Source organism: Myxine glutinosa, chromosome 2, assembly GCF_964187855.1.
Source record: "Myxine glutinosa chromosome 2, kmMyxGlut1.1, whole genome shotgun sequence".
Taxonomy (NCBI): domain Eukaryota; kingdom Metazoa; phylum Chordata; class Myxini; order Myxiniformes; family Myxinidae; genus Myxine; species Myxine glutinosa.
Window position 1 is genome coordinate 240,430,191 of NC_136262.1, and position 27,623 is coordinate 240,457,813.

A 27,623-nucleotide genomic window follows, 5' to 3' on the forward strand; every position below is an offset into this window, starting at 1 on the left:
GTACCTTCGAACGGACGGACGGACATAATTTTGGTGAATTATAGTAAAGATGAAGAAATATCGAGAATCACGTACATGACGAGACAAATGAATATGATCTTAACTTGTTTGTGTAAATCTTCAGATAATGACAACTGGGCATTTTCTAGTCCTCAATGGTCCCCCCAGTCAAATAAATGGGTTTAAGGTATATATGTGCACAGGTGTGTGAATAAAATCACAATATAAGCCATTTTAGTGAAGTTGGTTCTCACATTATTACTGGAATAGAGGTGAATACTTGGAGAATGGGAGGATTCCATTACACCTTCTGAAACCTACATATGGAGATAAAACCAACGACCGACACACACACACACACACACACACACACACACACACACACACACACACACACACACACACACACACACACACACACACACACACACACACAACCCTGTCTACTGCTGTGCGGAGGAAGGACTAATTATATGATCCACATCCGGCTCTTCACCAAAATCTAACCAATACGTCATCACACACGTGACCTGTCCACCAAGTTTCGTCAGAATCCATTGATAATGTTTTGACATATCCTGCTCACAGACAAACAGACAAAGGTGAAAACATAACCTCCACCTACGTTTAATGGCAGAGGTGAAAACATAAAAATAAATCACAGAACATAAACGATACTTCTTGACATTCTACATTGAATTTAAAAAATACATCACGTAACAGACTTGGGTGTTAATCCATAATCCTGAAATTGGAGACTGCGGAAACCACGGAGCCCGATTCCACAGAAACCAGAAACGTTGTCCCGGTGCACATTTTGGTATCAGAAAATCTTTTAACAGAAACTGGCAAGTTCCCGAATAACATTCTCTAAGGTGACGAAAATACTTCCCAAAAGAGAAGAACCTGCAAACTGGACATCTTGCGGCTTCGAAAAAGAATTCATAAATGTACAGAAGTCAGCATACATCGCAAATTGTAATTTCTCTTTGGAGAGAGAGAGAGAGGAGCTCGGCCCGTAATGGATCTGACTCAGTACAAGCTCGAATAACCTTCTGATTCTCAATTCCAAGCTTATCCATCACTGCTTGGGCTGTTTCTGGTCTCAGGCCTTGTAGTGTAGCAGCATAGCAAACCTGTTGTGCATTTTGTGATACAAGCACCAAATTTGGCACAAATGTACATTAATATGTTGCGAACATTTTCAGATATTGGGCCACTTGAAATTCTCTCTTTATGTCCGCCATATTGGATTTCAAAATGGCCGCCACTTGAAATCTACATTTGCTATTATCTCTGGACGTAATGCAGCTATTGACTTGATTCTGGTATCTAAATGTATGTTTTTGGGGGCAAGGAATCCAATGGTACCAATTTCAACTTAATATTATCTATCACAGTCTGTTATATACTGAAACGCAAAAGAAACTTACCACCTTTGAAACCTTTAAATATCAACGATAACACTGCGTGTAGTAAATGTGTGAACTTATTTTTGGACAACAGTGTCCTCGCTGTCAGACAAAACGGTCACGGATGGTCACTTGAACCTTCAATGGTCACTTCATAGCACAGCTGTTGAACAGCCGTTTTGACTGTCAGTGATTAGCCAAGGGGTACGGGATGATTTTAATGAGCTGCACGTGATGTCTTGATATTGGCTTTAAAAAGGCCAGTGCAAAATGGGCATTTCAATCAACATGCCACGATTGTCAAGGGATCAACGGCAGCGTGCCCTGGGCATGCTGCAAGGCGGACTGAGCTACCGTACAAACCAACAATTGCTAATTGAAACATTGGCATTTTATTGATGACATGTCAAGTTTTTGACCAAGATACACCATCTCATCAGTTTGTTCTACAGTACAGAACAGCACAGGGTGCAATGTCAGTCCCCTTTCAATAGCGTGTGTGGCAGGTAGCTCAGTCCGCCTTGCAGCATGCCCAGGGCATGCTGCCGTTGATCCCTTGACAATCGTGGCATGTTGATTGAAATGCCCATTTTGCACTGGCCTTTTTAAAGCCAATATCAAGACATCACGTGCAGCTCATTAAAATCATCCCGTACCCCTTGGCTAATCACTGACAGTCAAAACGGCTGTTCAACTGCTGTGCTATGAAGTGACCATTGAAAGTTCAAGTGACCATCCGTGACCGTTTTGTCTGACAGTAAGGACACTATTGTCCACAAATAAGTTCACACATTTACTACACGCAGTGTTATTGTTGATATTTAAAGGTTTCAAAGGTGGTAAGTTTCTTTTGCGTTTCAGTATATAATTTTATTTGGAAATTATCTAGGCAAATATTGGATTCAACACAATACTTTGAAAAGAATGTCTTAGTTCTGTAAATGTCTTAGGTATAATACTGACATGCTGTATGAGATGTTGTATGAGATGTATGAGAAAAGATGTTGTATGAGGGAGATAGCGGTACCATGGAAGGAGTCCTTTGATGTTGTTGCACTGGGGTTGTGATCTATGTTGTCTACAGCGGCAGTTGTAAACACTTTGCCACGCATCTTCGGAGGGCAGACCACTCGTTCTCTGTGAAACTGTTGGCAGACACTGTTGCCCATCTGTGCTGAGAGCTGGAGCACTCTATCATAGGAGATGCTCAGGCCAAGGTGTGACAGTCTGTCGACCAATTCCTTCTTGCGTGTATGAGCATGCAGCATCATCCCTATTGGATTGGAAGTGGGGTCTCCTGTGCAACACTGTGCCTGACACTGGTGGATGATGTGGTGCCACGTGTTCGCTTGTGTTTGATGCTGTTGAACTTCAGTATCTGAGCTGTGGCAATTGCTGCAGGGTTAGTGTCTGCCATCTGTTCCTTGATGCTGGGTCCCTCTAGGATCATACTGACTAGGGCAAGCAGCAACGGTGGCACAGATTCTTCTTGACATACTTCAGGGAATCCTGTGAAGGGCTTGGCTTCTCCAAACATGTGACGGCGAACAATCTGTGCAGCATGGGCAAGATGGACTGCATCACTATCACTGTCCAGCTCGCAGGCTTTGGCAAGAGCAGCACCGACATCTTCTTCAAATGCCATCAGGATGTCTCTCCCCTTGGTGTGTGCCCGCATGTCAGGAAACTGAGCCAACAGTCTCTGTTTCAGTCGTGTGGAGTGGACTCTCGTGTCGAGCTGGACTCCTAGCTGTTCCATTCTGGACTGATAGAGCTGGACAAGGTCAGCCAATCTGAATACTGGTGCCGTCTCCTCATCTTGTCTGGTTTCTTCAATGTAGAGGACGAGTTCAGCGAAGACAACTGCCGACATTGCTCGCTCTTGTTTTGTGTCCTGTGATCCTGTTGACTGGGCCTTTCTTGTGCGATTGTAAAGTCCTATCAAGCACCGTGGGTGATACTGGGCGTCCAACGCTATCATGTCCCCACCACTGAGACGGCCCAGCAGTTCTGTATCACCAAGAAGGGTTGCACAGGCACGCACCCGTTTGTCCATTTGGAATGTTGCAGCTTTCCGAAGACTGTCAGCCCCAGCAGGTTGTTCACAGAAGAAACAATTTTCTAGGACCTTCTTCTCTGTACTCGATGAGCGTGAATGTAACCTGGTGCGTTTGCATGCAGCTTGTTCCTCATCGCTCTCACATTCTTTCTTGAGTGCTCTCTTTTGTGCTCTCTGCAGTTTGGTGTTGTTGTACTGGAGCCTGCATGTCTGATGATATTTTGCACCGTGTGCAACCATCGCAGCTTCAATGCCATGACCATCATCGAGTCTTTCCAGGTGAAATGATCCTGGAAGCTCTCCAAGTTCACTGAATTTGACCAAGTTCTCTGCGAGTGAACTGTACCCACTCCCAATGTCTTTTCTCTTTGATTGGTCAGGTTTGGTCAGTGTCTCCGTCTTGTCCTCTTGACATATAAGGCATAACTTCCAGTCAGTTGTGGAGAGGTGCTGTGATGTTGATGGTGAAGTTCGCTCAACATCAGCTAGTCTGAAGCTCTTGGACATGGTGGAACTGTCTTCTGAATCTGCAACGATACAATGATATAATGTTAACATTTTGTTATATATATAATAGAGGGGTTTCCTCCGCCATACTAATGGAGAGGAGGATAATTCCTCTATATCGTAGAGCATTTAGCTTGGCACACTTAGGGAATTAGTTTTGTGAGATTATGCCGGAATTAAATTTTCACCCATACCGGAGGCAAGAAGAGAAATAAAATCACATGAGATTCTTTAGTTAAAAAATATTCCCAAATTTATTGAATATTTACAAAACATTTGAATTCATAAATTCTTACAATATTTACACAGCCAAGATTTAAATATAAATCAGTCTAAACTCTTATTAGGTTGGACAGTACATTTTCCAGACATACCCCGTTCTGTTAATTACAGCCTTCGTGTTAAATTCAGAACATGTCAAAACTGTCAGTGTGGAATACACACTTCACTCAAAATACTACTTTATATAAAACATTTCTAATTTAAAGCCTTATAGTAAGAATTTCAGATAAACCCCAAAAAAGTAAGACCAGGTTGGCTATTAGACAACCTGCCTCTGTCGTGCCCACCAGACAAGTGGTTTTAGCCAGCACACATGTGTATCAGGTAAGCTTGTGCTGAATACATCATACCTGAACAACTCAGTGAGGCAGAACACAGCAGTGCACACCAGGGTGACCCCTTCAGTGCATAAACCAATTAACCTGTCCACTGCAGGGCGTATAGAAATGAAGTTATTTTCTGCATATAATAATAATATAAGTTCAGTTCTATATAACAATTTCTGTTATCACCACTACCACTACAACTACCACTACTACAAGCTTTGTCTGGAATTTTGTGGACTAACAGACAAACAGACATACAGACAAGCTGGGATCAAAACATTACCTCCTTCCACCATTGAGTGTAGAGGTAAACATCATGGAAATTATATCATGCCCTAGATTTAATTCATGCTTACCCGTGTATTTGCTTCACTGGTTCACAAGGTCTTTTGCATACATGTAATTCAGACTCTCGTCTTCATTCATCTCAGTGGTGGGAGTGGGTACAGTCCCCCTCCTCCGGTATGATAGACCTGAGCCTCGGCCTGGTGGTGGGGTGGCTATCTTTGTCAAAAACTCTCTTCCTCACTCTCCTTGCACTGCTCTCTTTCCTCCTCACCCGCAGGAGTACCTCTGGTTACGGCTTCCTCTCCGCTCCCACCTTTTGTTCATATGTGTTCTGTACCGTCCCCCAAACAGTGATGACTCCATCTACATTTCAATGTCTGACAACATGGACCAACTTCTATCCACTCATCCCAACTCTCTCTTCCTCATATGTGGTGATTTCAACTGTCATCATGCCACCTGGTTGGGTGTGGGTTCCTCTCTCACTAGTCATGGCACCTCAGCAAAGGACTTCTGTGACTCACTGGGATTGACACAATCTGTCAATTTCCCGACCCGGATCTCAGCCAATGGAGTATCTTCTCTTCTAGACTTGATTATGACAAACTTCCCTGCTAATGTCTGCTGCTCTTCTTCTGCTCCAATCGGTTCTTCTGATCATGTGCTTGTCAAAGTGGACATCTCTCTGGCCATTCTCAGAGAGCCTCCTCAGCGTCGACGAGTCTGGCATTTCACTCAGGCCGACTGGGACGGTCTTCAAGCAGCCATCAATCGTCTGGATTGGTCTCCCATCTCCACTGCCTCTGACATCAATTCTTCCTGGGAATTCTTCCAAAGCAAACTGATCTCTCTCATGCACAGATTTATCCCATCTCGCCTTCAATTGTCTTACCCTTCCTCCCGTCCATGGTACACTGAATCTTGTGGTGAGGCAGTTGCCCTGAAACAACTTGCCTTTGCCTCTTGGAAGGCTAATCCAACTGAAGGAAATCTCAGTTCCTTCCACCAAGCTCGGAACAAGTGTGTGTCTACCCTCAGGAGTGCCAGGAAGCACTATCTCTCCTCACTCAAGAATGAACTCTCAAACCTGTCTCCTTCCTCCAAATCCTGGTGGCGTCTGGTCAAATCCGTTTCTGGTGTTTGTTCCCCCTCCATCCCCTCCCTTACCTCAAATGGCCACACAGTTGACATCGCACGTGACAAAGCCGAATGCCTCAACTCTGTGTTCGCCTCGAAATCCTTAGTCCCAAACCCATCTCTCTCTGTTCCCACCTTTCCCAGTCGAACCCAACTGCTCCTGGACTCTGTGTCCTTCTCTCCTGACAAGGTGGAGGAGTTTTTGTCAAACCTCGACTCTGATTCTGCAACTGGACCAGACGGCATCAGCCCACGGGTCTTAAAATCCTGCTCTGCCGCTCTATCTCACCCTCTCTCTGTTCTTTTCACCCTATCTTTTGCTCAAGGTCATCTGCCAGCATCCTGGAAATCAGCAAACATTACCGCTTTACACAAAAAAGGTGCAAAAACAGATCCTTGCAACTACAGACCAATCAGCCTGCTCCCAATTATCAGCAAAGTCATGGAATCCATCATTGCTTCGGATATGAAATCTTTCCTCTTCTCCAATGGCTTGATCTCTGATCATCAATTTGGTTTCAGACCAGGTCACTCTACTCTGGACATGCTGCTTCTGCTGTCTCAACAATGGATGGAGGTCCTCAATGCCAAACAGGAAATCAGAGCTGTCTCCCTTGACATATCAAGGGCCTTTGATACGGTCTGGCACCCAGCTTTGCTCACCAAACTCTCCTCCTATGGTATCCATGGAAATCTCCATGCATGGCTTGCGGACTTCCTCTCTGGTCGTAGTCAACGTGTGGCCCTGAATGGATTTCTCTCATCTCCCCTTCCTGTTCAGGCTGGAGTTCCCCAAGGAAGTGTGCTGGGCCCTGTGCTTTTTCTGGTCTTTATCAATGATCTCTCTGACTCTCTGGAAAATCCTCTCTATCTCTTTGCTGATGACTCCACTCTCTGCCGCTCCATTCCTCTTCCCTCAGATCGGCAGTCTGCAGCCTCCTCACTCTCTGAAGACCTGGACAAAATCACAGACTGGTCAAACAAGTGGAACATGTCTTTCAATCCTGCCAAATCTCACTCTCTTACTATGTCTCTCCGAAAAGATCGACTGGACAACCCTCCCATCTACTTTCTCAACAATCCTCTCCAAGAAGTTCTGTCACTCAAGCTTTTGGGTCTCACTATCTGCCATGATCTTTCTTGGGAAAACCACATTTCCAAGCTGGCCTCCAAAGCCAGTCGCCGACTGGGCATCCTCCGTCGTGCGAAGTCCTTCCTCGGCACACCTGAGCTCCTCACCACTTACAAGGCTTTCATCCGCAGCTCAATGGAATACTGTTCTCCCCTATGGGCTGGTGCTCCTGCCTCACACCTGGCTCGGCTTCACGCTGTTGAATCCAAAGCTTTCAAAATCATTGGAATCTCCCGCGATGAAGCTATCTCTGAGGGCCTTTCACTCACTCACCGCAGGCAGGTAGGTGGTCTTTCTGTCTTCTACCGACTCCTCTCCGGCCTTGCTCCCCCAGCTCTCTCTGTGCTCTGTCCCCCAAATATTCCTACAGGTCGCACAAGATCTGCCAGCAACCCTCTGATGGTTAAACTGCCGAAATCTCGGCTCTCTGCTCACCTTCACTCTTTCATTCCTCTTTTCTCCCGCCTGTGGAACAAACTCCCACACTCCCTTCAATCCCTCTCCTCCCTCCAGGTCTTTAAAACAGCTGTTCACCACCATCTCTTATCTTCCCCCATCCATAACCTTGATCTTTTCTACCCCCACTAATTCACCCCAGATCCACCTTGTTTGAAATTCCAACTTATTTCCTGGAAATCCTGGCAGTGTCCATATGTTTATACCTCTCCCACCCCCCCCCCCTTCACATGCCTCCCCCCCTTCACATGCCTCCCCCCCTTCACATGCCTCCCCCCCAAAGCCCTCTCCCTCCCACAGATCTCTCGATGTCTCCATGTCTCTCGGTCCCTGCTCTCAAATGTTGTGTTTGTGTCCTTCCCCCTCTCTCCCCATCTTGTCTACCGCTCCCGATGTTATTTGTTTAATGTGTCTGTTTGTCTTTCTGTGTGATTAATGTTCGCTCTTTCACGAGCCTCGATCTTGTATACAAAAAAAAAAAAAAAAAAAAAAAAAAAAAAAATTGCTGACCACACAATGTTGTCTAGCTGAGCCCAGATTGTATGTAATTAACTCATTTATGTGGAGTCACAAGGTGATTTAAACACAGCCACACACAAAGAACACAGTTGATGTGGGTCAACACACATGCAGCCTCTCTACTCTTTTATTTGGGTCAGGGCTGTGATTAAAGACATGTAGTGGAGTCATGTTTGTAAACATTGTTAAAGACATGCTACAGTGCATTGTTAAGGAAACAAGACAGATGGAAGCCTATACAAGAAATTTCTGTACTCTAGAAACACAAAAGATGGCTTAAAGGGTCTAGGAAAAGGGGATTATGCATGTTTGGTATTTATTGACAATATGAATGTAATGTTACATAAAATATGCATATGAAAAACACAAATGAATGGGTCACTTTGTTTCCTAATGGGATATGAATTTATATTTTAGACTGCCAGTATATATGAGCTTGTCTGAGTTGTTACTAGTGATTTAGTATAGTTTTTATTTATTTATTTATTTACAGAACTAAGACATTCTTTTCAAAGTATTGTGTTGAATCCAATATTTGCCTAGATAATTTCCAAATAAAATTATATAACAGACTGTGATAGATAATATTAAGTTGAAATTGGTACCATTGGATTCCTTGCCCCCAAAAACATACATTTAGATACCAGAATCAAGTCAATAGCTGCATTACGTCCAGAGATAATAGCAAATGTAGATTTCAAGTGGCGGCCATTTTGAAATCCAATATGGCGGACATAAAGAGAGAATTTCAAGTGGCCCAATATCTGAAAATGTTCACAACATATTAATGTACATTTGTGCCAAATTTGGTGCTTGTATCACAAAATGCACAATTCTTTTGAATATTTGGGCTAAGCCGCCCCACTATTGGGACTTCAGCCATTCCAAGAAGTTCTCCCTTTCACCGATGACCTGCCAAGGATACATTGTTTATGTTAATCATGGAAAAGTTATACATGTTATTTTCTTTACTCACTTTGGAATATTTTGTGAGTTATTATCTTATCCAATTTGATCACGTGTCCAGATAAACGGTAAACGTATCCAGGTTGATCACCACATTCACACCGACAATTTACCTAAGAGACACCCACACTCACCTCTGAGCTGTGAAGCATCGTCACAAATAAATGATTTATCAGCACGTTATCCTGGTGAGCCCAAAATAAGGGTGTAAACTGGATCGGCCGATCTAATTCCTTTTTTTTAAATACACACGAACATATGAAACCTGTTTTTATTTTCCTCTCACTGCAATTATCTCACACACATGAACCAAGGAGTCTCCAATTTGCAACAAGGAGTCTCCACTTTATTATTTTTTTTGTATACAAGATCGAGGCTCATGTAAGAGCTAACATAAATGACAAAAAAAAATAAAAATGGACACATAAGACGAAATAATGGGAGCGGGAGACAAGATGTGGAGAGAGGGGGAAGCACACAAGTACAACATTTGAGAGCAGGGACATCGGGAGATCTGTGGGAGTTAGAGGGCTTGGGAGGAGGAGGCGTGAAAAGGGGGGTGGGGGGGAGGGGTGGGAGAGGTAAAAACAACACATGGACACTGCTAGGACTTCCAGGAAAGAAGTCGGTATTTCAGAAAAGTGGATCTGGGGTGAATTAACGGGCGTAGAAAACATCAAGGTTTTGGATGGGGGAAGATAAGAAATGGTGGTTGCACTTTGCTGAAAGTTACATTTTCAGGTTCAACATGCATAATCCTGTCATCTCAGAAACTAGATTTGTGCTTGGATGGGAGATGTGTGCATGGAAGTCTGGATGTTTTTCGCTTAGTGTGCAGAATAAAAAATAGCAGAAAACTGAAGAAGAACAACAGACAGATATTATGCATGTGACTGATTTTATTCACTTACATAACAGAATTAACCATTTCAGTCAAAAAAGGAATTGTTGAATTCTTGTATCTGAGTTTTACACCGAGGGAGGTCAAGATGTTGAGCATTTCTGAGTTGCATATTATATCGACACACATATTGTCGGGTAGAAGGAAGAATGTCACGGTGACGATCACATTTTAGAAGATCACGTCCAAAACGCAAGAGAAGCTCATTCCTGCGTTCGCTCAACAACTGTTTACCAAAACGGCAAAGTTGTTGTGCACAGGACTGAATGGATGGTTACTCAATAAAACGGAACGCACGCTTCTTGAGTCGTCCAATCTCATAACTCTGAGCCCTTGTGATGCCAGAACCCCACACGGGCACACCGAACTCCAGAACCCCAGAACCCCACGGGGGCACTGAACTCCAGCAAAGGGCGAATGTACACTTTGTATATTTCAACAAGATCAGGGGCACTCACATGGAATTTCTTTAAGGTGCAAAGAACGAAGAGTCCTGGAGCAGCACGATATACCATCTGCTGGATTTGACTATTCCACTTCAGATCAGATTGCATTATAACACCAAGAAGAGTGAGCGATGGAACTCTTTGCAGAGGGATGTTATCAATGACGATGTTTAATTGGGGTGGAACATTCTGAAGAAGAGATATTTGCATAATCTTACATTTCTCCGGCTTCGGTCTAACATCATCAAGGCAACACCAATCACCAAGTGCATCAACATGGGCTTGCATCGAACTTTACTCAGTTCTGTTCAACACTTCAACCTCAACCAGGCTCAAATCATCCACATATTTCCAACCATGTTCTGTTGTTACAGCCGCGTCATTCACCAGAACAAGGAACAAAATTGGTCCTAGTTTCGTCCCTTGTGGAACTCCGTAGGAGAGACACAAATGTTTCGATGTCTGCCCTTGATAACGAACCACCTGGGAACGATCGGACAAGAAACTGTACACTGCAGGTAGGATGGAAGCATCAACCCCAAGCTGAATGAGCTTTTCGATGACCTTGGAGTGGTTGACCAGGTCGAAGGTCATTTAGCATTTAGCTCTTTACACATTTAGCTCTTTACACATCATTCACTTTCACATTTTCACATTTAGCTCTTTCACGAGCCTCGATTCAGTATACAAAAAAAAAAAAAAAAAAAAAAAAAAAAAAAGGCCTTGGTAAAGTCGAAAGTGCAAATATTCGCATCATGTTAAGATTTCGATGTATAAAATTCAGCATATGGACTAAATAGTGGTTGACAGATCTTCCTTTCATGTTTCCATACAGTACAGGATCAATATGAGGTTGAAAGGCACATTTCCATTTAACAGGGAAATAACCATTCTGCAAGCATTTGTTAATGTAACAGGGTTTGAAATTCCGAGTGCAAACTCTTTGAAAAGACAAGAAGGTACATCACCGGGATGAGGTGCCTTAGATGCGTTGACACGCAAGCCAAGACAAAAGTAAACCTCGTGTTTTTTTTTTTTGATTGTTTTTTTTGTATACAAGATCGAGGCTCGTGTAAGTGCGAGAATCAATCACAAAAATAAAAACGGACACAAAACACACAATAAGGGGAGCAGGAGACAAGATGGGGAGAGAGAGGGAAGCACACAAATACAACATTTGAGAGCAGGGACATCGGAAGATCTGTGTGAGGCAGAGGGCTTGGGGGAGGAGGCATGGGAAGGCAGGGGGGGGGGGGAGGGGGTGGGAGAGGTATAAAACACATGGACACAGCCAGGATTTCCAGGAAAGAAGTCGGTATTTCAAAAAAGTGGATCTGGGGTGAATTGACGGGGGTAGAAAAGATCAAGGTTTTGGATGGGGGAAGATAAGAGATGGTGGTGAACAGCTGTTTTAAAGACCGGGAGGGAGGAGTGGGATTGAAGAGAGGAAGGGAGTTTGTTCCAGAGGTGGGAGAAAAGAGGAATGAAAGAGTGAAGGTGAATAGAGAGTCTTTATTTTGGCAGTTTCACCAGAAGAGGGTTGCTGGCAGATCTTGTGTGACCTGTAGGAATATTTGGGGGGCAGGAGCACAGACAGCGCTGGTGGGGGCTAGGCCAGAGAGGAGTCGGTAGAAGACAGAAAGACCACCTACCTGCCTGCGGTGAGTGAGTGAAAGGCCCTCGGAGTTAGCTTCATCGCGGGAGATTCCAATGATTCTGAAAGCTTTGGTTTCAACAGCGTGAAGACGAGCTGGCTGTGAGGCAGGAGCACCAGCCCAGAGGGGAGAACAGTATTCCATTAAGCTGCGGATGAAAGCCTTGTGTGTGGTGAGGAGCTCAGGTGTGCCAAGTGTTATGGATTCCGGGTTTAGGTGAATTACTATTCATGTCATTGCTTATTAATGTTTATTCTATTAAAGGTTGTTGTGGTTAAATGGTTAGAGAGGCTCCGGATAACAGGAGACCGGAAACGGGATGGTGAACCGGAAGAAGAAAGAGACACGATGTCCTGGAGAAGCGGCTATCTTCTTCATCCTCGCCCAGCTCCGACGCGAGCGGTGTCGATATTGATTAGCGTTGGGAACGCTGAGTTTGAAAAGCCCGTCTGGCGAGAGGAGTTACCTGGGCGGGGTGATTGCCTGTTACGTGTCAGGTTGCCGTGGCTTCCTGGAAGGAACCAAGCGTCCGGCACTGTTCGCCTCGACGCCTCCGAGGGCGTGTACGGGTCGCACCTTGGGCCTCGCGCGCTTTGCTTTGCCCGCTGTGCTTTGCAAGGAGGTGTGCGCTGCAGCAGCTGTTCCCGGTACGCGACGTGCACGTTTGGAGCACGTCAGCCAGGGGTCCGTTCAACCGCACGTGTGCGGAGAAGTCGACCTTCACCTTGGTCTGGAGGGGCCCAGAGACATTGTGAGGGACAGTGACTATTGAGGGGTCGTGAGTGGGGAAAGGGGGGAAATATATGAGATGGCCATCTTAGTAATTGTTGATTGTTGTTGATTGTTGTTGATGGATGGAGAATATATTATTATTTCATCCGGATCCTTGGTGTGGGGTTGCTTATTGACCTGAATTGTTTGTGTCTTTCATATTGATTGCATTACGAAAGCGTATAGATCATATATCTTTCTGGCGGGGTCCTCCCACGGTCCGGGGGTCACCAAGACCAGGTAGTTACCGGGAGGACCACGTAACACAAGGAAGGACTTCACCTGACAGAGGATGCCCAGTTGGCGACTGGCTTTGGAGGGCAGCTTGGAAATGTGGTTTTCCCAGGAAAGATCATGGCAGATTTTGAGACCCAAAAGCTTGAGTGACAGAACTTCTTGGAGAGGATTGTTCAGAAAGTAGATGGGACGGTTGTCCAGTCGGTCTTTTCGGAGAGACAGTGAGAGTGTGAGATTTGTTGGGATTGAAAGACATGTTCCACTTGTTTGACCAGTGTGTGATTTTGTGCAGGTCTGCAGAGAGTGAGGAGGCTGCAGACAGCCGATCTGAGGGATGAGGAATGGAGCGGCAGAGAGTTGAGTCGTCAGCAAACAGATAGAGAGGATTTTCCAGAGAGTGGGAGAGATCATTGATGAAGACGAGAAAAAGCACAGGGCCCAGAACACTGCCTTGTGGAACCCCAGCCTGAACAGGAAAGGGATATGAGAGAAAAACATTCAGGGCCACACGTTGACTATGACCAGAGAGGAAGTCTGCAAGCCATGCGTGGAGATTTCCATGGATACCATAGGAGGAAGTCAAGAGAATAAGAGAGAAAATGTCAGGGTGAGAGTTCTTTTATACTAAAGGCTCTGACATCATCCGTGCCTGCTCCACCAATCCCATAGTCCCATCTTAGCAGTTCTTGAGCCAATCAATCCCGGACCAATCACTTCTTCGGGACGTGGCCTCCCGGACCTGCCTGCTTGAGTTGCAATGTGACGGCTGCGGCACCAGCGGTAGTTGAATGTTCCGGTTCCGGTCGCTTTTATTTAGTGTTATAAATGCGGGATTTCCTGCTTGTGTGTGTGCTGCTGGTGTCATAAGGAACAGAGGAACAGAGGCCATTACATACAGGGGCTTAATTACCCAAAATCCCAAACTAATTAACATAACCCCACCCCTTGTGATGGGAACGAAGATACGCGCTTACATGACATACGGTCTTCCGGATCCCTACTTATGATACAGGGAGTTTCTTCTTTTTCACGACAGTCGGAGCACACCACCTCTGCAATTCTTCCTGGACGAAGGTAATAACTACCTACCCCCTATAAACGTACCGTGTCCCATTGATAGCAACCCTCAGATCCTTCAGCCATTGGTGACTGGTGTCGTATGAAACCATCTGGGTTTGTATTACTACAACGATTAAGGACGCATTGACCCAGCATATTTGTTGGAACCTGGAACCTTGCATTGTTGGAACCTTGCTCACCTGGAAGAATAAAGCAGTATACGACACTGACTAAAATAATGAATGAATGAATGAATGATCGTTTTAAGGCCATTTTCCCCGCTAGAGCGGGGGATAGCCTTGCGGGCCCCATGACAATCATGGTTCCCTGTTTGAGGCAATGCTTTTATGGCCGGATGCCCTTCCTGACGCCAACCCTTGGTCACGCTCTTACGATGCGCAGGGATACGGTGTACCTATTCTAAATCGGGGTACACACCGTGATCATTCATCCCAGCAAGCTGGTACTCAATTTGCCGACCTCGGAAGGATGACAGGCTGAGTCAACCCCCCTGGCGTTAATTCAGCGATCGACCGGGATTCGAACCGAGGATCCTAGGATCCCAAGCCGGCACCCTAAATGCTCAGCCAACACCAGGCTAAAACATATTTTAAACAGTGTCACGGTATTTTGAACCAATTTCAATGTTTGCTAGAAGACAGGGCAGCATGTACAATCATACTAACATAACCATAAGACTTTAAACAAACAAACACCAAAAAATACCTATTTTTGGGGGCAAACCCCCTTCCCTCCCCCCTCCCACGTATACCTCCTTAGACCCCGATTTTTTAAAATGTCATGAACAAACTTTGGTACACCACAGGTGATGAAGGTGTGGTCAAGTTTCATCGAAATTGTGTGTGTAGTTCCTGAGAAGAAAACAAACAAGTGCAGATACATTCAAAGTACACCACCCCATGCCAAATAATTAAATAACATTATTAATTTAAATAATTAAATAATTAAATAACAAATAACAACCTTTTTGAGGCAATGTTTTTATGGGCCGATTCCCTTCCTGATGCCACCCATTTAGTCGCCTCTTACGACTGGGGGGGGGGGGGGGGGGGGGGGTAAGGGGCAGGCAGGGATACAGTGTACCTATTCTAAACCGGGGCATACACCGGTACATTCGCCCCAGCGAGCTGGTACTTAATTTGCCGACCTCGGAAGGATGACACAGGATCCGAGGATCCCAAGCCATCACCCAAACCGCTAAGCCAACACCAGGCTGATTTGTTAATTCTGAAATTAAAATAAATATATAACAATCATAAAAATAATAAATTTCTTAATCAATTGGCTTATAGTAATAGCATAACGAAACCACCAGTGTTTCATCCGAATATGTAACTTTTTGAAAACGAATTAAATAATAAATGAATCAAAAATTAAATAATTAATCGATTAATTGACGAATCAATCAATAATTAATTGATTAATCAATAAATCACAAAATATCCTTTATAATTATAGCCAAATCACAGTCATTGTCATGTCCAAATATCAGCTTCCGGGCTCAAAAGGTGCCCGAGATATTGCCCAGGTGAGAAAGTAAATAAATAAGCACTTAATTAATCGATAAAATAATTCAGTAATCAACCAATTAATTGATTGATTAATCAAAAAACAAAAAATACCGTTTTTGCCAAAGCACTTGCTCACCGGTCCGACGAATTACCCAAATGTAAGTGAATTTACCCAAATGAAAGCACAATGTACCCAAATGAAAGTCGTACTACATAAAGGGCGGTTGGCCCATAGGTGGGCAATGGGCAATGTGTATGGCCCATCGGGCATTGTGCATTTTTTTCTGCTCCAGATTATAGTTGTTGTTAGGGTTAGTTGTTGTTCGGATTAGGGTTAGGGTTAGGGTTAGGGTTAGGTAAATCGTCATTTTTGAGAATTTTAATTTGGGTAGATATTCCACATCATTTTGATACAAATAATAAGAAAGTAGGGTGTTACTTTGATCAAATATTTATACTTCATTAATGTCTAGGCTCAACCTGTGGGTAAACTTACCGCCACCTTGGTCGCTTCAGCACGGATTCATTAATCGAATCCTGCAGATGTATACCGAGTTATGTCCCCCTGGCCTAAAATGGCTGCCACCAATCGGGCCGGTAAAATTTGTAAAATTCTGTTCGCATTCGTTTTCTTGGACGTCAAGAAGCACACCGTAACGTTTTACTGCATAAGATAACCTTCCTTTACGTAGTGCGACTTACATTTGGGTACATTGTGCTTTCATTTGGGTAAATTCACTTACATTTGGGTAATTCGTTGGACCCCTTGCTCACTATTGTGCCGAAATTTCAGCTTCCTTGCTCAAAGGATGTGAATGAATCACTTACTACTTAGGTAGAAAGATCAATTTAAATGGAAGAAAATTTTTTTTCAAACAAAATGAACCATGAGTACGGGGACCCATCTCCACAGAACATCAATACCGACAATTTTATCGTTTTGAACACTCAAAACCTTTCAGGTCGGCGCAGGCCGACCACGGTGAACTGTAAATCTAAACCACCTCATCACTCATACCATCGGAAAATAAGCAGCTGGTACTGAAAATTTTAATGTTCTGCCTTACTTGCGAAATGGCTGAGGAAGTCCGTGACGGAATTGGAGAAATGAACGCACACAGGGCACGGAGAATTGAAAAAAAATATAAAAAATGGCGCGAAATTATCCTGACGAATGACGCAACGCAAAGTATCGCGAGATTATCCTGTCGAATGACGCAATGACGTACAGCCAATATTTCTTGAGACACAATAAGATTTCCAAATCTCATTTCCAGAACATTTCCAAATTTCTGAACGAATACTTGGACAGGAGGCACTTGTTTCCGAATGCGGGAATGTGATGGTCAAACCCAATTGTTTTCCGAAAGCACTGTCGCGAACTACTTCAACAGGGCGACAAAACTGGCCGTGTCCGAATTGCATTTCTGAACAAGTTCAGTGCATTTTATTTGGCATTTCATATAAATGATACGCATCTTCTTACGTCATACAAAATCTTGGATGTCAAATTATATTCCCATATTCTAGGAGATGACAGACGAGGTCATCGACTCGACTCTATGGTCATGGACACATCGACATTCATCTGCACTTTCCGTCACTTTGTAGCCATTCACTGTCCCATCAGGAAATGTCAGTGCGATGGCAGGTTGTATTGGTTCTGATGGCTATGAACCGTCTACCAGAGGGAAGTTTTTGGAAGAGGTGATGACCTGCGTGGGAGGGGTCAGCGATGATCTTTCTTGCACGTTTCCTTGCCCTGGAATCATGCAGGTCCTCGATGGAGGGCAGGTGACACCCGATGACCCTGTCTGCAGACCGGATGCGCTGTAGTTTGCTCTTGGAGCGGGCAGCCGTAGTCCCAAACCAGACGGTGATGCAGGAAGTGAGGATGGACTCTACAATGGCCGTGTAGAATGTGACCAGTATTGTTTTGGAGATGTTGAATTTCTGCAGCAGGTGCAGAAAGTACATCCGCTGATGTGACACATACACACAGACACACACACACACACAGACACAGAGACACACACAAACAGAGAGAGAGACACACACACACACACACACACACACAGACACACAGACAGACAGAGAGAGAGAGAGAGAGAGAGAGAGAGAGAGAGAGAGACACACAGACACAGAGAGACACACACACAGACACAGAGACACACACACAGACACAGAGAGACACACACACAGACACAGAGAGACACACACACAGAGACACACACACACAAACAGAGAGAGAGACACACAGACACAGAGAGAGAGAGAGACACACAGACACAGAGAGAGACACACTGTTACGTGCTCCTCCCCAAACCCTGGTCACGGTGTACCTCCGAGCCCCGAGAGGAGTCACAGCAGAAAGATGTGTTATTCTGTATGTCAAAGATCAATGGTGAAACCACACCAATTGTTACTGTTACGGATTCCGGATTGATGTGAATTACTATTCAGGTCATTTCTTATTAATGTTTATTCTATTAAAGGTTGTTGTGGTTAAATGGTCAGAAGCGCTCCTGGTACCAACGAGACCGGAAACGGGATTGTGAAACCGGAAGAGAGAAGAAGGAGGAAGACAAGGTCGGGAGAGAAGCGGCCATCTTCTTCCTCGCCCAGCTCCGATGCGAGCGGTGTCGATATTGATCAGCGTTGGGAACGCTGAGTTTGAAAAGCCCGTCTGGCGAGAGGAGTTACCGGCGCGGGGTAATTACCGGTTACGCGTCAAATTGCCGTAGGTTCCTGCACGGAACCCAGCGTCCGGCACCGTTTACCTCAACGTCTACAAGGACGCGTACGGCAGGCGCCTTGGGCCTCGCGCGCTTTGCGAGCCCCGAAGCCGCGATCACGAGCACCGACCTCGGTGGGCTGCCGAGGAGGTGTCCGCGGCAGCAGCCGTTCCCGGTACGGGACGTGCACGGTGGAAGCACGTCAGGAAGGGTCCGTTCAACCGCCCGCGTGCGGAGATCGAACTACAGGAGTACAGAGACATTGTGAGAGACATTGACCATGGAGGGAGTCGTGAGTGGGGCTCAAGGGAGGAATATATAAGATGGCCATCTTAGAGCTATTGTTGATGAGCCTACATCTTAGTAATGTTGTTGATTGAGGGTTGATTATTGTTGATTGATTGGGAATATATTATCCATTAATCCGGATCCTTGGTGTGGGGGTTTCCTATTGACTTGAATTGTTTGTGTCTTTCATATTGATTGTGTTGCGAAAGCGTATAAATCATATATCTTTCTGGCGGGGTTCCTCCCACGGTCCGGGGGTCACCGAGACCAGGTAGTTACCGGGAGGACCACGTTACAGTTACCAACAAACAAGTATTGTATTAAGATCACACAAGAATAACAGTACAACAACAATAGTAATCAATTGTACAACCAATATATATTTCCTATGATGGTACCATCAGGTTCGTACAATATAACTCACTGTGCTCCAAGTGAGCGAAAAGAAGAACATTCCCCAATGTCTCTATTCCGGCATCAAGCCAAAGTCGATCCGCTACAGTGATCGTCAGAACGATGTCCAATCGAGAACAGAATCCCGTTCGGATGACAGTCACAGTCCCGCTGCCAAAGCTGCGCAAAGGTGCCCTCAAGGCGACTGGGAAATCACACCCTCGGGTATGGACGTTCCCACGGCTCCAAATCGGCAAACCGCAGATTTCCCACTCAAAAGCCACGTTGTACACACACACACACCAGATTAACGTCTGAATGCGGTGAAAATGGTTGAAGCGAGATGAAAAACCTTGAGCGAAGTGCAAATCCTGCGCGAGGTAAAAATGGCCGACGGCCCGTTCTCGTGGCGTAACGGCACTCTGATGATTCTTTCCGGAATCAAACGCAAAACCTGTCATGCCGGTTGATCTGTCACAGCGTTAACAACTCTGTCGCAGGACCCCTTTCCCGGGAAACCCGAAGTTCACTCGTGACCCTCGTTCGCTAGCGTTCGCTCAGGACCTTGAAGCAGCTTGGCTTCTTGTCCGACTCACTCGCTCTGCCTTCTCTTCCTCTTCGTCGTCGTCCGGTTCCGGTTTCATTTAAAACATTAACTTTTTTACCTTTTGAAAATAGTAATCTATGTTTCCCTTAAACGACAACAATAATAGTACATGGAACCAAAAATGTTTACAGTGGATGAAAACCACAACAACGGAAGTGACGAATCCGTAACACTTCCCCCCCCCCCCCCCCTCAAGAAAGAAAGTTTGAACATCGTGAAAACTTTCTTTGCAGGCAAAAACTCTTTTAACAAACAAAAGTAAAACTCACACCCAAATTATCAATTCACGTGAGCAACAATAATTAATATTCCCCAAAATAAAGCAACAAAACTTCCAAACAACCTACAGAAATTTCCAAAGTTAGTTCACTCTGGACAAAGCATCAGCAACGACATTGTCCCTGCCCTTTACATGCTCAATTTCCAAGTTGAACTCCTGCAAAGCCAAACTCCATCTCATCAACCTCTGATTTTTATTTTTCATTTTTTGAATGAAGGTTAAGGGGTTGTGATCAAAAATCCAAAGCAAAGCAAATCTATTGCACTTTTTGAAGGAGGCCGAGCTGAGAGCCAGGTTTCATGGTGGTTGGGTGGTGAGGCCTGGGAGTATTCACTGCATGGACGCATTTAGGAACGTGGAGTTCACGGGTTAATCCGTGTAGGAATCTTGGCTCGGCTGCTCCTGAGCACTCAGTGCTTCCAACTCTTCTCTTGATCATAAAAATTATAATCAAGGTTGTAGAGTCGAGTGCTGTAGTCACATGAGTAGCGGTCCCCATCTCGGCTACCACCGTAATAGTCATCCCGTCGAGAGTTGCCAAAACTGTGCTGCTGCTGCTGGGAGCCTCCGTAGTAATCACGACTGTGGCCGCCACCAAAACTACTACTCCCACCCCGGGAGCCATAGCCACCCCTGAAACTACCTCCATGTTTTCCTCCTCTGTAGCCCCCTCGACGCCCATGGCCTCTACTGTTATGGTCCGACCATCCAAATCCTTGCCATTCAAATCCTTTTCTGCATCTTTGGCGTCCTTTGTGTTTTCAAACGTTACAAAGCCAAACCCTCTCGACTTTTGCGTCTCCCTGTCTTTTATCAGCAGCACTTCCAAGAGTGGTCCATATTTGCCAAAGATAGAGCCCAGAACATCTTCACTTGTGTCAAAGTTCAGTCCACCTACAAAGAGCTTGCCAACATTGCCTCCATCCATGACTTGTGTGTGCTGACACTTAGTTTCAGGGTACTCGACAAGAAGTGCCTGTGCAAAGCGTGACGTCAGTACCTTCTCCTTCTCTTCAGCGCGCTTCCTACCCATAGCACGAGTCACTGCACAGGATGGAAAGATACCCGGAATCTCTTGCTCTAACTGTGCGGTGTTATTTTCCATACTAGGCTTTTCAACAAACATCGGATTACCAGAAACTCGACCACCGGCCAAATCATTCCCGATAACAAGAGATTCCCTTTACAGGAAGAGTGGCTTGTAAACCTACGGTGACCGGTCCTGACACCAAATCAGACTTCAAATGGATGACATGAAGTGCAGCTTTAACATAGCCACCAACCCCCCGTAAAAGAACACTAACACCAGTTGCCGTCTTCTCTGACAATGGCAAAATGCCCTCAAGCATCAAAGATTGATGTGCTCCTGTGTCCCTCAATACCCTAACAGGTCTCTGGTTCGTTAAGTCTCCATCCAGTGACACAAACCTCTCTGAAATAAAAGGTTTGTAACCCTCTTGAACAAGGTCGTTCTGTGATGCTGTAACTTTGGCATGGGAACCTTCACAATGCACTGTCCTCCAAGGACGATTTCTCGCATTTGCCCATGCATTCGGAGTTGCACTAGTTTGCCTCCACTCCTGAATTTTCCTTTTCAGGGCATAACATTGGGACATCAAATGCCCAGGTTTCTTGCAAAAAGCGCAAGTAGGCCCGGAGGAAAAACTTGTGGTCTGCCTCGGCCCCCCCCCCCCCCCCCAGAAGATAAGTATGTCTTGGAACTGCAGTCTTCTGATCCCTAAAAGTCGTGGTATCAGATTTGTCCCCATAGTCATCTCTCGGCCGCCTCCATGAATATTTGTTCTCCGCCCCTGATTTACCATAACTCCCCTGGCTAACTCTAGGTGGGAAGTTAGGTTTGTGGAACCCCATCCTGTGTGTCAAGGCATAGTCATCTGCCACGGTTGCTGCCTCATACAACTCTGGTACTTTCTTTTCATCCAGATATACTTTAATGTCCACGTGGACACACTGTTTGAATTCCTCCACCAAGATCAATTGCCGCAACAGGTTGAAGTCTTTCCCAATCCCCTTCGAGTCACACCACCGATCAAACATGGTTTCCTTCATTCTGGCAAACTCCACATGGGTCTCACTCTCCCTCTTCCTGGCATTCCTGAATTTTTGTCGGTAAACATGATGGATCTGCGCATGCGCAAGATTGGTCGTCACGTCTGTTCAAAGCTGTCCCTGCGCGCACGCTTTCGAAGTTAAGTAATTTTTCACAATTGTGTTTTTGTCGAATGTGTATCTTTCTTTCGGTGTATGTACCTATTGGGGTGACTTTAATAGGTTTCTCGGTGTTGGTTTTTCATACCTGTGTACAGAATCGTCGGTTTTTTCATATCGTGTATTCTGAGGCCTCGTGTAGTACTAGTAGGCTACCGTGTCAGCCCTTGGCTTGAGGCTTTTGTTTTTGTCTCAGCGGTTCTTCGATCACGCTGCAATTACTTTCGGTCTCTGTTTTTCACGGTCTTTTCACCCATACTTCCTTGTTTTAAAATCTCAAAAAAAAAAACCCCCAAAAAAATCTTCCTTCTTGTTCTTATCCGTTTGTTCGTTCTTATTTGTTCGTTCGTTCTTCGACCACGTTGTTCATGATCACGTGATCACGTTGTTAAAAAATGTTTCATCTGTCCCCTGAAGAACTTTATTTTGTCATATTCTATAACACCTTTTTCTTCTTCTTCTATAAAAGAATGCTTTCGACTTGCTCACCAAATCTATTCATTCCAAAAAAAAATTCCATCTCTTACAGTGCATCTTTCATTCATTCCCTAAACTCTCCAGAACTCCACCCCTCCTTCAGCGTCCTCAAATGTATTTTTGACTCGAATGTCTCAAGAAACTCATTTTGCAATAAATGTTCGTTTCCCATTAATCGTACACTTTTCAAAATCCAATCTCACCCCTTCCCTCCAAATCTTCCCCATCACCCATCTCTTTCAAATCTTCCCCCTTGCCCCTCCCCCCCCCCCAAATCTTCCCCATCACCCATCCCTTTTTTTAAATCTCCCCCCCTGCCCCTTCCCTCCTAAACTCCCCCCACACCCCTCCCCTCTGAGACTCTCCCTCACTCCTCCCCTCCTAGACTCCCCTCTCACCCCTCCTCCTCAAAGCGTCCTCCCCGCTTCTTCCCCCTTCCAACTTTCACCTTCTTCTCCCTCAACCTTCTGCCTCACTCTTCCCCCTCCTCAAATAACACCTCACTGCGCCTCACCCAATCACCATCAAACCTTTTGTCCGCCCCATTCTTCCCTTTCTCCAAACTATTCTGTAATCTCTGACACACCTTCAACAGCTCTCCCTACCTCTTCCTCCTCTTCCACATCTTACCCTACAGCTCCCCCTGTTCTGTATCCGATGCTCCCCCTTCCTCTTCCTTAACAGTATGGACCTCAAACATCCGGGGCTTTCGCTCAAACTTAAATGATCTCTCCATACAGGTTGCTTCTGACAAACCAGACGTGATCTGCTTAACAGAAACTTTCCTCCTTCATGATGTCTCTGATTCCTTGGTATCTTTCCCAGGTTACTCCCTCCTCCGGTATGATAGACCTGAGCCTCGTCCTGGAGGTGGGGTTGCTATCTTTATAAAAAACTCTCTTCCTCACTCGCCCTGCACTGCCCTCTCTCCACCTCACCCCCAGGAATACCTTTGGCTACGGCTTCCCCTTCGCTCCCACCTTTTGTTCATATGTGTGTTGTACCGTCCACCAAACAGTGATGACTCCATCTACATCTCGCTGTCTGATAATATGGACCAACTTCTATCTACCCATCCCAACTCTCTCTTCCTCATATGTGGTGATTTCAACTGTCACCATGCCAGTTGGCTGGGGGTGGGTACCTCTCTCACCAGCCATGGCTCTTCAGCAAAGGACTTCTGTGACTCACTGGGACTGACACAATCTGTCAATTTCCCAACCCGGATCTCAGTCAACGGAGCATCTTCTCTTCTGGACTTGGTTATGACTAACTTCCCTGAAAATGTCTGCTGCTCTTCTTCTGCTCCAATCGGCTCTTCTGATCATGTGCTTGTTAAAGTGGACATCTCTCTGACCATTCTCAGAGAGCCTCCTCAGCGTCGACGAGTCTGGCATTTCACTCAGGCCAACTGGCACGGTCTTCAAGCAGCCATCAATCATCTGGACTGGTCTCCCATCTCTACTGCCTCTGACATCAACTCATCCTGGGAATTCTTCCAAAGTAAATTGCTCTCTCTCATGCACAGATTTATCCCATCTCGTCTTCAGTTGTCATACCCTTCCTCCCGTCCATGGTACACGGAATCTTGTGGTGAGGCTATTGCCCAGAAACAACTTGCTTTCGTCTCCTGGAAAGCAAATCCAACGGAAGGAAATCTCATTTCCTTTCACAAAGCCCGAAACAAGTGTGTCCACCCTCAGGAGAGCCAGGAAACAATATCTCTCCGTTCTCAGGACCGAACTCTCTTATCTGTCTCCCTCTTCCCAATCCTGGTGGCGTCTGGTCAAATCTGTTTCTGGTGTTTGTTCCCCCTCCATCCCCTCCCTCACCTCAAATGGCCACACGGCTGACTCCGCACGTGAAAAAGCTGAATGCCTCAACTCTGTGTTTGCCTCTAAATCTTGTGTCCCAAACCCATCCCTCTCTGTACCCACCGTACTCAATCATACCCAGCTGCTCCTGGACTCTGTGTCCTTTCCTCCTGACAAGGTGGAAAAGTTTCTGTCAACCCTAAACTCTGATTCTGCAACTGGACCTGACGGCATCAGCCCACGGGTCCTAAAATCATGTTCTTCCGCTCTTTCACTCCCTCTCTCTGTTCTCTTCACCCTCTCTTTTGCTCAAGGTCATCTTCCATCTGCTTGGAAATCTGCCAACATCACCGCTTTGCACAAAAAAGGTGCAAAAACAGATCCCAGCAACTACAGACCAATCAGCCTTCTCCCAATTATCAGCAAAGTCATGGAATCAATCATTGCTTCAGATATGAAATCTTTCCTCTTCACCAATGGCTTCATCTCTGATCATCAATTTGGTTTCGGACCTGGACACTCCACTCTGGACATGCTGCTTCTGCTTTCTCAACAATGGATGGAGGTCCTCAATGCCAAACAGGAAATTAGAGCAGTCTCCCTTGACATATCACGTGCCTTCGATACGGTCTGGCACCCCGCTCTGCTCACCAAACTCTCCTCTTTTGCTATCCATGGAAATCTCCACGCATTGCTGGCGGACTTCCTCTCTTGTCATAGTCAACGTGTGGCCCTGAATGGGTTTCTCTCATCTCCTCTTCCTGTTCAGGCTGGAGTTCCCCAAGGCAGTGTTCTGGGCTCTGTGCTTTTTCTGGTCTTCATCAATGATCTCTCTGACTCTCTTGAAAATCCTCTCTATCTCTTTGCTGACGACACTACTCTCTGTCGCTCCATTCTTCATCGCTCAGATCGGCAGTCTGCAGCCTCCTCACTCTCTGCAGACCTTGACAAAATCACAGACTGGGCAAACAAGTGGAACATGTCTTTCAATCCTGACAAATCTCACACTCTTACGATGTCTCTCCGAAAAGACCGACTGGACAACCCTCCCATCCACTTTCTGAATAATCCTCTCCAAGAAGTTCTGTCACTCAAGCTTTTGGGTCTCACTATCTGCCATGATCTTTCCTGGGAAAACAACATTTCAAATCTGGCCTCCAAAGCCAGTCGCCGACTGGGCATTCTCCGTCGTGCGAAGTCCTTCCTTGGCACACCTGAGCTCCTCACCACATACAAGGCTTTCATCCGCAGCTCAATGGAATACTGCTCTTCCCTCTGGGCTGGTGCTCCTGCCTCACACCTAGCTCGCCTTCACGCTGTTGAAACCAAAGCATTCAGAATCATTGGAATCTCCCGCGATGAAGCTAACTCCAAGGGCCTCTCACTCACTCACCGCAGGCAGGTTGGTGGTCTTTCCGTCTTCTACCGATTCCTATCTGGCCTTGCCCCCCCAGCTCTCTCTGGGCTCTGTCCCGCAAATATTCCTACAGGTCGCACAAGATCTGCCTGCAACCCTCTTATGGTTAAACTGCCAAAATCAAGACTCTCTGCTCACCTTCACTCCTTCATTCCTCTTTTCTCCCGCCTCTGGAACAAACTCCCTCACTCTCTTCAATCCCACTCCACCCTCCAAGTCTTTAAAACAGCTGTTCACCACCATCTCTTATCTTCCCCCATCCAAAACCTTGATCTTTTCTACCCCCGCTAATTTCACCCCAATTCCACTTTTTTGAAATACCAACTTCTGTCCAGGAAGTCCTTGGTGTCCTTGTGTTTTATACTTCTCCCTCCCCCCACCCCACCCCTTCCCATGCCTCCTCTCCCCGGGCCCTCTCCCTTCCACACATCTCCCTGCTCTCGGATGTTGTGTTTGTGTGCTTCCCCTTCTCTCCCCATCTTGTCTTCTGCTCCCTCTTTTTGGGTATTTTGTTTGTCTGGTTGATTTGTTTGTGAAGTAAATGTTAGCTCTTTCACGAGCCTCGATTCAGTATACAAAAAAAAAAAAAAAAAAAAAAAAAAAAAAAAAGCTTCAGGGACCAATTCATAGGCTTTGAGAATGGCCGTCTTCACTATCTCATAATCTGCACATTGGTCAATCGGTAAAGCCGAATAGATATCTTGAGCTTTACCCACCAGAACACTTTGCACTAGCATAGTCCAGGACCCCACAGGGCATTTTAGCATTTGAGCCACTTTCTCAAAGTGTAAAAAAAAACTTGGCTACCTCCTTTTCATTGAAGGTTGGAACCAGCCTCATATGCCTCCCAACATCCCAAGTGTTCTGACTAGTTGTCGAACTAGCCGCAGGGGTCGAATTACTCTGTAGGGAGGGCACAGCTATGTTTGCCTTTGATGACTTCAAATTTTTGGGGGCACCAAGGCATTTTCTTTTGGGTCTGGGGGGCACCAAGGCATTTTCTTTTGGGTTTGGGGGGCACCAAGGCAATCTAGAATTATTCTTGTGGGCACACAGGCAAAGTGTGTCGGTAACTTAAACAGGCAGGGAAACGTTACTGACAGAACAAGTAAATCAACTTAAACTTTTTAATAATGTATTTTTAGAATTTGAATCTCAATAACAGTTTCAGATTTGATTTCTCTCAAAACTCAACTCAGTCAGAACTGCATTGTCATCATGTCCATGTAACAAAGATTAACTTTTGTTTGACAGAGTTGAACTTTTTTCATCATCATCATCATCAGACATCATCTTTACTCAATACTGACTCAGTCTTGAGTCAGGTATACATGATTACAATTCAATCACCCTTGGGGGAGAGGGGTGTAGTATCAGGTCAACAGTGTAGGTACATCGTATCACACAGGTCGTCATCTTTTCTCAATGTTGCTCAACACGGCAAGGACCATGCCCGATATCGGGGCCAAAATATCTTACTGAAGGAGCGGTGCTCCTGCTTGAGACGGCCGAAGTGACGGACAAGACACAAATTCGTCCGAGAAGATGTTTAATGTATAATCAACTCGGGAACTCTGAAAACCCGTTTATCGGGTTCGCATACATATAATCTAAGCCAAAACGCATACGTCAGAACCAAAGCCACGCCTCTCAGGCGAGGCACGCTTTGGGGGTCATGTGACCGACAGGTGCAAGCAA